The 18,062-nt window shown below is 43.3% G+C and overlaps 1 protein-coding gene across 9 annotated transcripts in view; it reads left to right on the plus strand.

Moving 5' to 3' along the window:
• The first annotated feature begins 1,650 nt into the window (after positions 1-1,650).
• Positions 1,651-18,062, plus strand: part of TJAP1 (tight junction associated protein 1) — a 47,702-nt gene continuing 31,290 nt past the window's right edge. For 6 of the 9 annotated variants that reach the window (XM_064286525.1, XM_064286511.1, XM_064286542.1 and 3 more), the window contains exons 1-2: positions 1,668-1,766; positions 2,254-2,348. The gene's annotated coding sequence lies outside the window, so the exon portion shown is untranslated. Of the gene's footprint in view, positions 1,767-1,851; positions 2,349-18,062 lie in introns of those variants that run through there. The other 3 variants (XM_064286529.1, XM_064286519.1, XM_023545484.2) reach the window with 2 other exon arrangements.

Consider the following 18,062-nt stretch of genomic DNA (forward strand, 5'->3'; position numbering starts at 1 on the left):
ACAGATGCTGAGGCTTCTCCGGAACCATCTGGTCAGGAGAAGCCTGGGCTTGGGTGAATATTGTCTTTGGGTCTGAGTAAGCTCCTTGACCTCCAGCCCACCCTGTTTCTCTACTTGGCCTTCTTGCTGTCCTAGGGCTTTCGGGAGGACTCTGCTCCCTGATGATCAAGCTCCAGAGTTCCATCTGGGTTTCATTCCATTCCCTCCTTTGCTGGGCCTGGAGTTTGTCTTTGCTGTTATTCCTGATAGGGCCAAGTCTGGCCTTGAGGACTATAACTTCCATCTATGCATTTCTCTATTTTGCAGTATTCTCACTCAGCACCACCACTATATTACAAAATCCCTCTAACACTCACCTCCATGTCAGTTATTCATCCTGTAAACATTAATTGAGCGCCTATTACGCTGGGCATTGTTCTAGACACTAGGGATATAGTGATGAATGAGATAAAGTCCCAGACCTCTGAAGTTTGCATTGTAGTGGGGGAGATGGTCAAGGAACAGAAATATTGAACAAAATGTCAGATAAGGATAAGTGCTATGAGAGGAAACATGAAAGCAGAGTATGGGAGAGTGACTGAGGATGCTGTTTTAGATAGGCCAGGAGGGCCTCTCTGAGGTAGTGACATTTGAGCAGAGACTTGAACGGCAGTGAATATCCAGAGGAAGAGCACTGCACATTCAGAGAAAAGCAAAAGTAATGGCCCAGAGGCAGAAGTATGTTTAGTGTTCTGGAGGCTGCCATACTATTTATTCATTAAGTAAGCTGAGCACTAACTGTGCTGCAGGCACCTGCTAGGGAATATGAAGATGCAATCAGACATCGTTTTTGCCCTGAAGGAGCAGAAGCCTAGAGAGAAATGCATTATGTAAATAAATAATTACAGCAACAGGATAACTACAATAAAAAACCCCAAAAAACAAAGCCGTTGCCATCAAGTCAATTCCGACTCATAACGACCTTATAGGACAGAGCAGAACTGCCCCCCCCCCCAGGGTTTCCAAGGAGTGCCTGGTGAATTCGAACTGCTGACCTTTTGGTTAACAGTCAGGCTCTTAACCACAAGGAGCACCAAATTTACCTGGGGATTGGGGGAAGGCTTTTCGGAGGAGGTGATAATTGAACTGTGGGCTGAAGGAGAAGTAGGATCGATCATGCACGGTGAGGAGAGGCGCTGCACATCTTAAGGCCTAATGCCCTGGAAACACAGGACAATTTGGGAACTTGAATTACGGGGGAGAGGTGGAAAATCAGGTCGGTGAAGGTGGAAGAGGCTGGGTCATACCGGCTTCCGTGCGCCATGCTGAGAATCTCAGATTTTATCTTTTGAGTGATGGGCAACCTTTGAAAGCCTTTACCCAGGTAGTGCCACAACTCTCCCACTGTATTTTTGCGGTGTTTCTCTATTTTTTTTTAATTCGCCTTCATCTCATGTTCAATTTAAGTCAACAGATACTTACTGAGCGCCAACACGTATTGAGTGCCACAGTCTTTTTCCCCTTTCTGCTATTGCCCACTTCTGACACCTCCTTCATTCTCCCGGGGCTCTTCGAAAATTCCCATTTTTCCCCTCTCCCGGTGCTCCACTGACCGAGCCCGAGGCCCCGCCCCATGGCCCCGCCCCCTGATGACGCGCAGCGCCCAGAGCGTGGGGATTCCCGCGGCCCCGGCCGCTACCCGGCCTGCCCCGCGGCAAGATGGCGGCCTGAAGGCGGCGGGAGGCTGTGGAAAGTTTGTTGAGGGCTTGGAGTAGTCGGGCCGGGAGGTTAGAGTTGGGATTGTGGAGACCCTAGCACGCAGTAGGGGCGGAGGACGGACAAGTTCCGGGGTTGGGAAGAGGAAATGGAATCGTCGAGGGGTTGGAGGCAGAGAGAAAAAAAGGGAGGGGAGGGGGCCTGGGATCCCGTGGCAGACTGGGGGTGGAGGGAACTAGTAGTAGGTGTTGTGCACGTCCTGGAGAAGCAGAGTCACAAATTGGAGGGGAATTTCTTAACCGAGAGTAAAGAACCTGGAGCCTGGCAGGAGGGAAATCCTTCAGCGTGAAGCCGAGGCCCGATTGCACCGGGCCGGTGGGAGGGGAAGGTGTCTTTCCCGTCGAGGGGGATTGGGGGAAAGGCTAGGAAGAGCGACCTGGAGGATGTTGGGCAGGCCTGCTAAGGAGGGAGCTAAAGCTAGTCAAATGCCCTCTTCCAGGCTTAGATCAGCCTTTCCACAGCTCCTATCTTAGGCAGCAACGTCTGCTCCAATTTCAGCTGAAGACTCAGGGACCCAGGGTCTGGACAAAACCAAAGTGCCTGCTTGGGAAGAAGAAGAGGTAGCGACTTGCCCCAGCCTATCCCCAGAGCGGGTAAGGTGGCCTCCAGTGACAGGTTTCTGGCTGGCATGCTCCCTGGGAGCAGGATGCGTGGACTGTGGAGTGATGCTGAGAATCATTTAATCTGAGAGGGACACTCTTCTATAGAGGTTGTCCTTTGTTTTGGTCCCTAAGTTAGTGTTCTGCTTAGATTCCAGGCTGATTTTTGAGAGGCGGGTATAGAATTAAGTCTTGTGTGCCTTCATGTGTGTAATCGAACATGGGCAAGGGTCTAGAGATCAGACTGAAACTGTATTTTTTAAATATTACTGTGGTAAAAAAAAAAAGTATGTATAACATAAAAATTGCCATTTTAACCATTTTTAAGTGTATAATTTAGTGGCGTTAACATTCACAATATTGTGCAGCCTTCATCACTGTTTTCAAATCTGTATGCTGAAAGTATTTTAACACATCCCTGTCATAAGCAGTTTCCTACCTGCTCATTGTATCCCCTTGGATCTCTATCACATCTTCATTTTGGCATCCTGCCTGGAAGTGGATGTTGGTGGGTGACAGATGGTGGGGAGTCATGAGAAAGCAAATTTCTGATGGTGCCCACTGACCATTTAGATACCTGGTATCACTAATTTCTGAATTACTCATTTTTGCTGCTCGTCTACTTCATTTGCTCTTTTTTTCTGATAAGAGGGGCTCATTAGTGTTTCTCGGGGGTTGTGGATTTGTTGGAGATGGGAAGGAGGGGTCAGGAGGGGAAGAGCAAGTTGGGATTGAGGAGAGAAATGCAGATCAGCTCATGGTAAGAGGTCACACTGACTGGTGTGAGGCTCTGGGAATGTTTATCCCATCACTCCCTGTGCCCTGAGATTCCTGATATTTGAGAGCCAGCCAAATCTGCCTTACAGTCTAGACCAGTGAGGTAATAGAAGGAAAAGATGTGGGACTTGCTGTTTCCTCTTCTGGTAGCTTTCTTCTTTTCCTTGAATTGTCCCCATCACTACATTAAAAAACAAAACAAACAAAAAGTTTCACTAGCCAAACCAAGCATGGCCTGAGAGATAGTGGACTTAGGGTTGGAGAAAAGGGAAGGGGGTTGGAGCCAGAGAGTGGAATGAATGTGGTCCTCATTTCCTTTGGTGCCCTGGGGTTATGCCTAAGCCAGAGTTGGGAGCGGCTTGTTACTGAAGCCTGTTTAAGGAGCAGCATCTGCTGCGTGATTGGACTGGGAGGTCTGGTTTCATCAAGGACTCCTCACTAATCATCCCGTGTTCTCCCCAATAAAAGGCTTACTCCAGACAGACCAACCCAATTCACTGTTACTAGACCAGCTTCAGTATCTTTAGGTATCTGAAGAGCGTATGCAAATTAGCTGTGACTCCATTGCTAGACGATTGGGAATCTTCTCTTTCTGTGGTTGTCCCCTTGGAAACTGCAGCCAGCAAGGACAGTGTGGTGAGTGCACATAGTAGTTAGTAGCGCTGACTCCGGAGCCAGACTGCCTAGTTCAAATCCTGGCTTTGCTATTTGTAGCTCTCCTACCTTTAGAAGTTGTTTATGCACTCTGACTCAACTTTCTCATCATTCAAGTGGGGATGATGAGTATCTATCTCATAGGCTTTTTGTGAGGGTTAAATAAAAATACATTAAAGTGCTTAGCACATTGTCCAGCACTCAATAAGTGTTGTCATTTTGTTAGTCAAATCTCACCACTGATTTCTGCTTCATGAGTGAACCTTGTGTCTATGGAGGACATGGTACTGGTTTGGGCTGTTAACCTGTTGTTGTTACTCACTGTTGAGTAGATTCCTACTCATGGTGACTCCAGTAGAATTGCTGTATCGGGTTTTCAAAGCTGTGACCTTTTGGAAGCATATCACCAGGCCTGTCTTCCAAAGCACCTCTGGGTGGGTTAAAACTGCCAACCTTTTGGTTAGTAGTTTAGTACTTCACTGTACCAACGAAGGACTCCTAGCCTGATGTTAAAAAAAAAAAAAAAGATGTTAGGATCCACTATCAGTAGAGATGAGGCACAGCTTTTTTGAATTTTAGTGGGAATGTCTTCACTAAGCTATTCAACCAAAAACCACCGTCTCCAGTTAATTCCAACTCCTTGCAACTCTCTAGGACAGAGTAGAACTGCCCCATAGGGTTTCCAAGGCTGTAAATCTTTACAGAAGCAGACTGCCACATCTTTCTCCCATAGAGTAGCTGGTGGGTTTTAACTGCCGACCTTTTGGTTAGCAGTCGAGTGCTTTAACCACTCACCACCAGGGCTCCTAAGCTATTTAAAGTGATGTTAAAATGCCAGCAATTTATTATTATTTTTTTATCTTCATTTATTTTTGTGATTTCCCTGCCTGGGTTAACATCTGATTGCTCTGTCCAGTGTTCTAGCCTTGGGTTGATACCTGGTATTATTGATCTTCTAACCAAAGAACTCCCTTTAGTATTTCTTTTAGTTTTGGTTTGGTTTTTACGAGTTCCCTAAATTTCTGTTTATCTGGAAATGTCCCAATTTCACCTTCATATTTGAGAGGCAGCTTTCCTGGATTCTTGGCCAGCAGTTTTTTTCCTTCGGTGCTTTATATAAGTCATCCCATTGCCTTCTTGCCTGCATGGTTTCTGCCAAGTAGTCTGAATTTATTCTTGTTGACTGTCCTTTGTAGGTGACTTTTTGTTTATCCCTAGCTGCTCTTTAAATTCTCTTTGGTTTTAGCAAGTTGGATTATGTCTTGGTGACTTTCTTTTAAAATCTACCTTATGTGGAGTTCAGTAAGCATCTTGGGTAGATATCTTCTCATCTTTCACAATATCAAGGAAGTTTTCTGCCAACAAATCTTGAAGAATTCTTTCTGTATTTTCTGTTATCCTTCACTGTCCTGGCACTCCAGTCAGTTGTAGGTTATTTCTCTTGGTAGAGTCCCACGTGATTCTTAAGTTTTCTTCATTTTTTAAATTCTTCTATCTGATTTTTCTTCAGATATATTTGTGCCAAGTGCCTTATCTTCAAGCTCACCAATTCTGCCCTCCACTTGCTCAATTCTGCTCCACTGACTTTCTATTAAGTTGTCCAGTTCTGTAATTTTATTGTTAATCTTCTGAATTTCTGATTGTTGTCTCCATGGATTCTTGCAGCTTATTAAATTTTTCATTATGTTCATGAATAACCTTTTTAATTTCTTCAACTACTTTTTGTGTTCCTTGGCTTGTTCTGCTTATTGCCTGACCTCCTTCCTAATCTCGTTCCTGATGTCTTGAAGAGTTCTGTATATTAATCTTTTGAATGCTGCATCTGGCAATTCCAGGAAGGGACCTTTATCCAGAAGATTCATCGATTCTTTGTTTTGAGAGCTTGTTAAGGTGATCATGGTCTGTTTCCTTATGTGACTTGATATTGACTATTGTCTCCGAGCCATCTACAAGTTATTGTATTAATTTATTTTATGTTTGCTTACTGCATCCTAGGTTCTTGCTTTGTTTTGTTTTGATATGCCCAAATGGGTTGCTTGAGTGAGCTAGCTTGATTATTTTCTCCTTTGAAACTCTGATATGGTGTCACCAGATGGCTAGAGCTGTTATCAGGTATATCAGTCTAGGAGCCCATTCACTTTTCTTGTATGAATTCAGCTCAGGTGTCCAGGTAGCTGGTCATCAAGTGTGTGGTACAGGCTCTGTCCCACAGTCTTAGGGGAGCAGGGGTGATTGGTGTAGGTACTGGTATCTGGTTGCAGCAGGGGGTCACTCTCTGAACAAGGCAGGGGGCTGACAGCCGTCCCCCGAGTGTCTGTGAGGGAAGGGTGTCCCTGTTCCCTAGAGTGTATTCTGCAGTTGGACCCTGGGCACCCAGTGCTTTTGGTTGTAAGGACTGGGAGGTACCAGTTATCCTTGGAACCCTGTCACAGGTGGCTCGGTGACCTAGGTGGAGCCACCAGTCCTTAGGCCCCTGATGTGGGTAGGTGAGGACCCTGTTTAATAGGCAAAGCGGTGTCAAATATCAAATACCCACCTCTCCACCGCATAGCTGAAACAGTTGTGGTCTGCCAACAAGGGCCTATTCTCCTGAAATAGGCCCACACAGGTCCATGCTGGGGCAAAAGGTATTCAAAGACCACAGACCGTTTATGCCTGGGCAAGAGCCGCTTCTGTCCTGAGCTCCCCTGGTTAGTGGAGCTAGCAAATTCTCTTTTCCCCCAATTGTGAATTTATTCCTACTCTAAGGTCAGGAGGATGGCTCAGGGTGCTCAACAGGGCCTATCTCAGGCCCAGGGAAATCAACAGCCACTGAAGCTGGCTTCAGGGCTGGGGTGGGGGGGTGCAGTAAAATATACTCAAAGTACTTAGCTTTTGCCGAGAGCGCCGTTCCTCTCTGGTTCCGGAGGTTGAGTAGGCTGTGCGGCTGCTTCTCCCTGAGGAAACTGTGGCCAAACGCTACTACCAGCCCATCGCAGCCGCTCCTGGGAATGGTGCCTGAGGGATTCCAGCGATTCAGGCCCAGTAACGTCTCTCCGCTTCTGAACCGTCTCTCCCTCCGCCTGCCAGTCAGTCTGTTTTCTGATTTTGCCTTTGATGTTCAGGGCTCCTAGCTTATCATAAATGTAATTGTTTCATTTGTTTTTTTGGGTCATTGTTCTAAGAGGGATCACTGGAAGCGTCTGGCTGTACTGCCACCTTGGACCCCTCTTTTTTTTTTTTTAATTTTTATTGTGCTTTAAGTGCAAGTTTACAAAACAAGTCAGTCTCATATAAAAACTTATACACGCCTTGGTATATATGCCTAGTGCTTGCCCTCTAATGAGACAGCGTGCTCCTTTTCTCTGTCCTGTATTTCCGTGTCCATTCAGCTAGCATCTATCCCCCTCGGCATTCACATCTCCCCTCCAGACAGAAGCTGCCCACGTAGTCGCATGTGTCTACTTGATCCAAGGAACGCACTCTTCACCAGTATCATTTTCTATCCCATAGTGCAGTCTAATCTCTGTCTGAAGAGTTGGCTTTGGGAATGGTTCCTATCTTGGGCTAACAGAAGGTCTGGGGACCATGACCTCTGGGGTCCTTCTAGTCTCAGTCAGATCATTAAGTCTGTTTTTTTTGTGAGAATTTGGTGTCTGCATCCTACTGCACTCCTGCTCCCTCAGGGGTTCTCTGTTGTGTTCCCTGTCAGGGCAGTCACCGGTTGTAGCCGGGCACCATCTAGTTCTTCTGGTCTCAGGCTGATGTAGTCTCTGGTTTATGTGGCCCTTTCTACCTCTTGGGCTCATAATTACCTTCTGTCTTTGGTGTTCTTCATTCTCCTTTGCTCCAGGTGGGTTGAGACCAATTGATGCATCTTAGGTGGCCGCTTGCTAGTGTTTAAGACCCCAGACAAATGCCAGCAATTTCTTGTTTGAAGCTGTGAGATTACAGAATTATCTTCTTTAAAGTTGATCGATAATAATAATAGCTAGTGCTTTCAGTTGACTCATGTGCATGCAAAAGCTGGACAATGAATAAGGAAGACTGAAGAATTGATGCCTTTGAATTACGGTGTTGGAGAAGAACACTGAATATACCATGGACTGCCAGAAGAACAAACAAATCTATCTTGGAAGAAGTACAGCCAGAATATTCCTTGGAAGCAAGGGTGGCGAGACTTCATCTCACTTACTTTGGACATGTTATCGGGAGGGACCAGTCCCTGGAGAAGGATATCATGCTTAGTAAAGTAGAGGGTCAGTGAAAAAGACGAAGACCCCCAAGGAGATGGATTGATGCTCGAACATAGCAACGATTGTTAGGATGGTGCAGGCTGCGCAGTGTTTGATTGTGTTGTGTGTAGGGTCACTATGAGTTGAAACTGACTCAGCGGCTCCTAACAACAACAACTACTTACTGGGAAGGCACAAGCGGCTAAATGCTCACCTACTGACGGAAAGGTTGGCAGTTTGAATCCACCCAGAGGTGCCTTGGAAGAAAGTCCTGGCAGTCTACTTCCGAAAGATCACAGCCACTGCAAATGCTATGGAGTGCAGTTCTACTTTGAAACACATGGGGTCACCATGAGTTGGAATTGCCTCAGACTTGAAGGCAACTGATTTAGTGCTTACTGAGCACATTTTAATTGCCTGGCACTGTTGCAAGTGCTTTGCATGTATTAACTAATTTACTTTTTGTAACAACTCTAGGAAGTAGATACTGTTGTTCTACCCATTTTACAGATGGGAAAATGGAGGTGCACAGGAGTTTAAAAATTTGCCCAAGGTTACCCAGCTAGTAGCTGGGATCTGAACCCAAGCAATCTGACTTTTGCATTTGAGCCTTTTTTTTTTTTTGATTGGTAGTTTTAATATGCCAAGTGACAATTTGTATCTCTTGTATTTTTTACCCTATCCAGGTTGATGTTTGTTTGTCATGGTTAAATATGTACTTTTATTTCCTTGTAATAAAGTTCTTTTAGGTTACTTTTAAAATTTTTTAGGAGCTGGCTATTAAGCTCTTAACCACAGCACTCTTCTTCCTCTCAGAAGTAATAACTGGTGCAGGGACTGTGGTGAGGGAACCCTGCTGGGTCAAGTTATCCAAATCTGGGCTCGCTCTTCATTCAGCTTGGTGACTGCCCTTTCCAGGACCTTGGTCCTAGGCTGAGTAACAGAGTGTCATTAGGATCTACTCTAAATATGCCTTAAAGGGTTGTGCGTGTGTTAATGTAGAAGTATAAGACTCATTTCTCATTTTGATCACCAACATGAGCAGTTGAAATAGCCTTAGTGTAAGATTCATAGACAGTCTCAATGTCATCTTTCTTTTAAAAATAGCAAGTAGCAAACTACAGATAAAAAGAAAATAGGTGGCATTTTAAACAGCTCCTTCCCCCCAGTTTGTGGGGAGGAAAGTAGAAAACACATGTGCTTGTACTGAAGCTTGTGTTGTCTGAGGAAGGCCCTGGTGCAGCTCACATCTACCAATTTAACCAGGCAGAAGGCCCACATGCAGCCTTGGGGCAGAGGTGTGCTCAGGGCTTGATTGGCTTTCCTTTGCTATGTATGTAAGACTCACTCTTCCCCTCCTTCTGAGTCATGTTCTGTCTATTTAACTTGCCCTCAAGACCCATCTTTTTTCTTCTGTAAATAACTCTCCACCCTGCTATTAGGCTAGGCACCTGCCTGGTGTCTAACCAGATTTCAGGGAAATAAAGGGCTCAGGACTTACGGCTTTCCCTGGGAATTCTGACCCAACTCTGTGGTGAACTTTTCTGGTTGTTTGTGATTTTGAGACTCAAACAGCATCTGCCAGTCTCTGCTCCCCTGCATTAAGTTTTAAGAGCCACATGTCCCAGGGTAATGTGCTTATCTTGATTTGTGCTACAGTGAGCATGCATGCTGAAACGTGTTATCTCCGCCTATCTCTACCTTTGCGTTTTGATAGAAGTCCTCAGACTTCCTGGAATCAGGTCACGCTTAGTAAATGATTGAATTACAGGGTAAAGGCTGATGGAATCTGAGCCGACTATCCCCCTTTATCTTTTGTTGTCATATAAAAAAATTTCTTCTTATTCATATATTATCTTTTTTTTGTATTTTATTTTTAATTGTGCTTTAAGTGAAAGTTTACAAATCAAGTCAGTCTTGCATACAAAAATTTATGTACATCTTGTTGTGTACTCCTAGCTGCTCTCACCGTAATGAGACAGCACACTCCTTCTCCCCACCCTGTATTCCCCGTGTTCATTCAGCCAGCTTCTGTCCCCCTATGCCTTCTCATCTCCCCTCCAGACAAGACCTGTCCACACAGTCTCATGTGTCTACTTGAGCCAAGAAGCTCAGTCTACACCAGTATCATTTTCTATCTTATAGTCCAGTTCAATCCCTGTCTGAAGCGTTGGCTTTTGGAATGGTTCCAGTCTTGGCCTAACAAAGCCTGGGGACCATGACCTCTAGAGTCCTTCTAGTCTCAATCAGACCATTAAGTCTGGTCTTTTTACAAGAATATGAGGTCTGTATCCCACTGCTCTCCAGCTCCATCAGGGATTCTCTGTTGTGTTCCCTGGCAGGGCAGTCATCAGTTGTAGCCGGCCACCATCTAGTTCTTTCTGGTCTCAGGCTGATGTAGGCTCTGATTTATGTAGCCCTTTCTGTCTCTTGGGCTCATAATTACCTTGTGTCTTCGGTATCCTTCAGTCACCTTTGCTCCTGGTGGGTTGAGACCAATTGATGCATCTTAGATGGCCGCTTGCTAGGGTTTAAGACCCCAGGCGCCACTCACCAATGTGGGATGCAGAATGTTTTCTGAACAGAGTTTATTATGCTGATTGACCTAGATATCGCCTGAAACCATGGTCCCCAGACCCCCACCCCTGCTTCTCTGGCCTTTGAAGCATTTGGTTTATTCAGGAAACTTCTTTGATTTTGGTTTAGTCCAGTTGTGCTAACCTCTCCTGTATTGTGTGTTGTCTTTCCCTTCACCTAAAGTAGTTCTTGACTACTATCTAATTAGTGAGTACCCCTCTCCCTCCCTCCCTCCCTCCCTCCCTCCCCACTCTCGTAACCATCAAAGAATATTTTCTTCTGTGTTTAAACTATTTCTTGAGTTCTTATAATAGTGGTCTCTTACAATATTTGTCCTTTTGCAGCTGGCTAATTTCATCATAATGCCTTCCAGATTCCTCCATGTTATGAAATGTTTCACGGATTCATCATTGTTCTTTATCAGTGCATAGTATTCCATTGTGTGAATATACCATAATTTATCCATTCATCCGTTGATGGGCACCTTGGTTGCTTCCATCTTTTTGATGTTGTAAACTGTGCTGCAGTGAACATGGATGTGCATATATCTGTTCGTGTAAAGGCTCTTATTTCTCTAGGATATATTCCAAGGAGTGGGATTGCTGGATTGTATGGTAGTTCTATTTCTAGCTTTTTAAGGAAACTCCAAATCGATTCCCAGAGTGGTTGTACCATTTTACATTCCCACCAGTAGTGTATAAGTGTTCCAGTCTCTCTACAACCTCTCCAACATTTATTATTTTGTGTTTTTTGGATTAGTGCCAGCCTTATTGGAGTGAGATGGTATCTCATTGTAGTTTTGATTTGCATTTCTCTCATGGCTAATGATCACAAGCATTTTCTCATGTATCTGTTAGCTGCCTGAGTGTCTTCTTTGGTGAAGTGCCTGTTCATATCCTTTGCCCATTTTTCAATTGGGCTGTTTGTCTTTTTGTAGTTAAGTTTTTGCAGTATCATGTAAATTTTAGAGATCAGACACTGATAGGAAATGTCACAGCTAAAAACTTTTTCCCAGTCTGTAGGTAATCTTCTTATTCTTTTGGTGAAATGTTTGGATAAGCATAGGTGTTTGATTTTTAGGAGCTCCCAGATATCTGGTTTCTCTTCTGGTGTTTGCGCATTGTTAGTAATGTTTTGTATACTGTTTATGCCCTGTATTAGGGCTCCTGGCGTTGTCCCTATTTTTTCTTCCATGATCTTTATCATTTTAGATTTTATATTTAGGGCTTTGATCCATTTTCAATTAGTATTTGGGCATGGTGTGAAGTATGGGTCTCATTTCATTTTCTTGCAGACGGATATCCAGTTATGCCAGCACCATTTGTTAAAAAGACTGTCTTTTCCCCATTTAACTGTTTTGGGGCTTTTGTTAAATATCAGCAGCTCATATGTGGATGGATTTATGTCTGGATTCTCAATTCTGTTCCATTGGTCCATGTATCTATTGTTGTACCAGTACCAGGCTGTTTTGAGTACTGTGGTGGTATAATAGGTTCTAAAATCAGGTAGAGTGAGGTCTCCCACTTTGTTCTTCTTTCTCAGTAGCGCTTTACTTAACCTGGGGCTACTTTCCCTTCCATATGAAGTTGGTAATTTGCTTCTCCATCTCATTAAAAAATGTCGTTGGAATTTGGATCAGAATTTTATCTATAGATCACTTTCGGTAGAGTAGACGTTACAATGTTGAGTCTTCCTGTCCGTGAACAAGGTATGTATTTCCACTTATGTAGGTCTCTTTTCGTTTCTTGCAGTGGTGTCTTGTAGTTTTCATTGTATAGGTCTTTTACATCTTTGGTTAGATTTATTCCTAAGTATTTTATCTTCTTGGGGGCTAATATAAATGGTATTGATTTGATGATTTCCTCTTCACCGTTCTTTTTGTTGGTGTAGAGGAATCCAACTGATTTTTGTATGTTTATCTTGTATCCTGATACTCTACTGAACTCTTCTATTAGTTTCTGTATTGAGGATTCTGTAAGGTTTTCTCTGTATAAGATCATGTCACCTGCAAATATATTTTTACTTCTTTACCAATCTGGATGCTCATTATTTCTTTATCTAGCCTAATTGCTCTGGCTAGGACCTCCGGCACAACGTTGAATAAGAGTGATGATAAAGGGCATCCTTGTCTGGTTCCGATCTCAACGGGAATGCTTTCAGACTCTCTCCATTTAGGATGATGTTGGCTGTTGGCTTTGTATAAATGCCCTTTATTATGTTGAGGAATTTTCCTTCTGTTCCTATTTTGCTGAGTTTTATCATGAATGGGTGTTAGATTTTGTCAGATGCCTTTTCTGCATCAATTTATATGTGGTCCTCTCTTTAGTTTTATTTATATGATGGATTGTATTGATTGTTTTTCTAATGTTGAACCATCCCTGCATACTTGGTAGGAATCCCACTTGGTCATGGTGAATTATTTTTTTTTGATATGTTGTTGAATTCTACTGGCTAGAATTTTGTTGAGAATTTTTGCATCTAAATTCCTGAGAGATAGAGGTCTTTAATTTTCTTTTTTTTGTGGTGTCTTTACCTGTTTTAGTATCAGGGATATGCGGGCTTCATAGTGTGAGTTTGGGAGTATTCCATCTTTTCTATACTCTGAAATACCTTTAGTAGTAGCGGTGTTAACTCTTCTTGGAATGTTTTGTAGAAGTCTCTAATGAAGCTGTCGGGGCCAGGGCTTTTTCTTGTTGGGAGTTTTTAAATTACCTTTTCAGTCTTTTTTGTTACGGGTTTATTTAGTTGTTCTACCCTGTTTGTGTTACTTTAGGTAGGCATTATGTTTCTAGAAATTCATCCATTTCTTCTAGGTTTTCAAATTTGTTAGAGTACAACATTTTGTAGTAATCTGATATGATTCTTTTAATTTCAGTTGAGTCTGTTGTGCTGTTGCCCATCTCGTTTCTTATTCAGGTTATTTGCTTCCTCTCCTGTTTTTCTTTTCTCAGTTTGGCTAGTGGTTTATCAATTTTGTTAGTTTTTTCAAAGAACCAGCTTTTGGTCTTGTTAACTCTTTTCAATTGTTTTTTTGTTCTCTGTTTCATTTAATTCTGCTCTAATTTTTATTGTTTGTTTTCTTCTGGTGCCTGTGGGTTTCTTTTGTTGCTGTCTCTCTGTTTGTTCAAGTTGTGGGGATAATTCCTTGATTTTGGCCCTTCTTTTGTATGTGTGCATTTATTGATATAAATTGACCTCTGGGCACTGCTTTAGCTGTGTCCCAAAGGTTCTGATAGGAAATGTTTTCATTCTCATTGGATTCTCTGAATTTCTTTATTCCTTCCTTAATTTCTTCTGTATCTGAGTCATTTTTGAGCAGGGTATTGTTCAGTTTCCAAGTGTTCGATTTCTTTTCCCTGCTTTTTCTATAATTGATTTCTACTTTTATGGCTTTATGGTCAGAGAAGATGGTTTTAATACTTTGATGTTTTGGATATTATTGATTTTCTAACCAGAGAACTCCCTTTAATATTTCTTATAGTTTTGGTTTGGTTTTTACAAATTCCCTAAACTTCTGTTTATCTGGAAATTTCCTAATTTCACCTGTATATTTGAGAGAGAGTTTTGCTGGATATATGATTCTTGGCTGGCAGTTTTTTTTCTTCAGTTCCTTATATAAGTTATCCCATTGCCTTCTTGCCTGCATGGTTTCTGCCAAGTCATCCAAGCTTATTCTTACTGACTCTCCTTTGTAGGTGACTTTCGTTTTATTCCTACCTGCTCTTAAAATTCTCTTTTTATCTTTGGTTTTGGCAAGTTTGATCATAATATGTTTTGGTGCCTTTCTTTTGGGATCTGCCTTATGTGGGGTTCAGTGAGCATCTTGGATAGATATCTTCTCATCTTTCACGATATCAGGGAAGTCTTCTGCCAAGAAATCTTGAATAATTCTTTCTCTATTTTCTGTTATGCTTCACTATTCTGGTACTCCAATCACATGTAGGTTCTTTCTCTTGATAGAGTCCCACATGATTCTTAGGGTTTCTTCATTTTTTTTTTCCTGCATTCTTTTATCTGATTTTTCTTCGGCTGTATTGGTGCCAAGTGTTTTGTCTTCAGTCTCACTAATCCTGCATTCCATTTTCTCAGTTCTCCTCCTCCAACTTTCTATTGAGTTGTCTAATTCTGTAATTTTATTGTTAATCTTCTGGATTTCTGATTGCTGTCTCTCTGGATTCTTGCAGCCTATTAAATTTTTCATTTTGTTCTTGAATAACTGTTTTAATTTCTTCAGCTGCTTTATCTGTGCATTCCTTGGCTTGTTCTGTGTTTTGTCTGATCTCCTTCCTGATCTCTTGAAGAGTTCTGTATATTAATCTTTTGTATTCTACAACTACTACTTCCAGGAAAACATCTTCATCTGGAAGATTCCTTGATTCTTTGTTTTGAGAGCTTGTTGAAGCGATTGTGGTCTGCTAATTTATGTGATTTGGTATTGACTGTTGTCTCCAAGCCATCTATACGTTAGTGTATTAATTTATTTTATGTTTGCTTACTGTATCCTAGCCTTTTGCTTTGTTTTGTTTTGATATGCCCAAACAGGCTACTTGAGTGAGCTAGCTTGATTATTTGCACCTTTGAAGCTCTAACATCCTGTCACCAGATGGCTAGAGCTGTTACTAGGTGTGTGAGCCTAGAAGCCCATTTGCTTTTCTTGTATGAATTCAGCTCAGGTGTCCAGGCAGTTGGTCATCAAGTGTGTGCAGGCTATGTCCTACAGTCTTAGAGGGGCAGGGGTGATTGGTGTAGGCACAGGTATCTGGTTGCAGCAGGGGGTCACACTCTGAACAAGGCAGGGGGCCGACAACTGTCCCCTGAGCCTATTTCCTAGAGCACACAGGTGGGTGGTTTTTGCAGCCAGACCATGGGCACCGAATGCTTTTGGTTGTAAGGACTAGGAGGCACCACTTATCCTTGGACCCCTCCTGTGGGTGGCTAGGTGATGTGGGTGGAGTCAACCAGTCCTCAGGCCCCCGATGTGGGTAGGTGAGGACCCTGTTTAATAGGCAAAGCTGTATCAAACATCAAAAACCCACCTCTCCACAGCACAGCTGAAACAGTTGACGTTAGATCTCAAGCACATACACTGTTGCAGTAATAAGGGCCTGATCTCCTGTAAAGGGCCCACACAGGTCCATGCAGGGATGAAAGATATTCAGAGTCTGCAGACTGTTTGTGCTTGGACTGCAGCTGCTTCTGTCCTGAGTTCCCAGCTTAGTGGAGCTGGCAGATAATCTTTTCCCCCAATTGTTAATTTATTCCTTCTCCAAGGCCTGGAGAATGGCTCAGGGCGCGCAGCAGGACTTATCTCAGGCTCAGGGAACGTGACAACCACAGAAGCTGGCTTGGGGACTGGGGGCATGGTAAAATGAACACAAGTACTTAGCTTTTACTGAGAGCATTGTTCTTTTGTTTTAGAGGTGTGAGTAGACTGTGCGGCTCGCTGTCTCTCCCTGAGGAAACCGGGTCCCAAAACTACCACCAGCCCTGCTGCGGTCACTCCAGGGGATTGTGTCTGAGGGGTGCTGGTTCCTGCCAGGTTATGTTGGGAAACTCCTCACAGTCTCTCCCTCCCCGTGCAGCTCAGTCTGAATTCCAAACTTTGCTTTTGATGTTCAGGGCTCCTAGCTTGTCATATATGTACATGTGTTTTTTCAGGTCTTTGTTGTAAGAGGGGTCACCAGAAGTGTCTGACTACTCTGCCATCTTGGCCCCACCTCCTCATGTATTATCTTTGATTCAAATCCCTTCATGTTCTTCTTACCACCATATTTTGAGTGCCAAAGACCTCTGGGTAAACTCCTTATTTCTCACTTGAATTAAGCCTTTTAACAGTGTCTTGAATTTTTAAGGAGATCCTAGTTGCATAATGGTTAATAGCTATGGCTGCTAACCAAAAGGTCGGCAGTTTCTACGGGGCTGTTCTACTCTGTCCTATAGGGTCACTATGAGTCGGAATCTACTCAACAGCAACGGTTTTGAATTTATCAGTTCTGTCTAGCCTCTGGGCCTTTGCACATGCTGGTCTGGCTGTTTGAAATGCATTTCCTGGCCTCTCCCGCTCCTCCTTTTACCTTCTTTTTTGTCCTTTAGTCTCAGCTTAAATGTCATCCACAATCCTTGAGAGCTGTTTTTCTGTACTTTTATCTTAACAGTTTCGCCATAAGCCAAACCAAACCTGTTGCCATCACGTTGATTCCAGCTCATAGCAACCCTATAGGACAGAGTAGAACTGCCCCATAGGATTTTCAAGGCTGTAATCTTTGTTTTTTTTCATTTGTTTTTCTTTTTAATTTTCGCAGAAAGGAACCATGGTGGCACAATGGTCCAGTGCCTTGCTGTTAACTAAAAGGTCGGCAGTTGGAACCCACCAGGAGAGAGATTTGACAGTCTGCTTCTGTAAAGATTACAGATTTGGAAACTCTATGGGGCAGTTCTGCTGTATCCTATAGGGCCTCCATGAGTCAGAATCAACTCAACAGCAGTGAGTTTTAATCTTTACAGAAACACTGCCATATCTTTGTCCCTCGGAGCAGCTGGTGTGTTCAAATCTATGACCTTTCAACTAGCAGCCGAGTGCTTAACCACTGTGCCATCAGGGCTCCTAACACTTAATGCTGTATTTTTATTGTATATTTACTTGTCTGGTTCTTACAAGACTGTAAATCCCATGAGAACAGGGACTATGTCTGATTCACTCTTCTGTTTCTAGCATTTAGGGTAATGCTGGGCACATAATAGGTGCTTTATAATGCTCTGGTGCATGTGAAATGAATGCAGCGTGACTGGCAACTTCTCCTTATTCCAGTCTGTCTTCCATATTGCTGTCAACATTAACTTCCTATAAAGAACATGCTGTGGGTTCTACTTGTGTTTGGGGTAAAATCAAAACTCTTTAACTTGGCATGCAGAAGGTTATTTACACTCTGGCTGGAAGCCAGCCCTCTAGCCTGAGTTGCTGCCAGTCCACCTCATCTGCCCCGTGCTTCATTGCTGCTAAATTTCCCACTGCTCCCAAACCTGTCGTGGCTATCCATTTTCTGTTTTCTTCTTTACTCGTGCACTTTACTTTGTCCAGAATGCCCACCAATGCCTCTGAAACTCTGTTCATCTCTGAAGACCCAGCTCCTTTGTTGCTTCCACTGAGAAGCTTTCCTTTCCTCCTCTACCCCTTTTCTACACACTTTGTACTTCTGTTCTGGCACTTACCCTGTGGTGTGGTGAGTTCTCTGTTTATTCGTCTGTCTATCTCAGAGGGCTGAGCTCCTGTAGAGGAGGGACCCTTATTATCATAAGGGGGGCAGGGGACAGCATGATACAGTCTGATTTTTGAGCCAGGCAGGTGTGGTTTAAGTTCTAGCTTTGCTGCTTAACCAGCTGAGTGACCTTGGGCAAATTACTTAACCAGTAAGGTCCTTGATCTTCTCTCCTGTAAAGTGAGGGTGATATTATCATTTTTGTAGGAGTATTGGAGTAGGAGTGCTGG

This window comes from Loxodonta africana, chromosome 1 (assembly GCF_030014295.1).
Source record: "Loxodonta africana isolate mLoxAfr1 chromosome 1, mLoxAfr1.hap2, whole genome shotgun sequence".
NCBI classification, from domain to species: domain Eukaryota; kingdom Metazoa; phylum Chordata; class Mammalia; order Proboscidea; family Elephantidae; genus Loxodonta; species Loxodonta africana.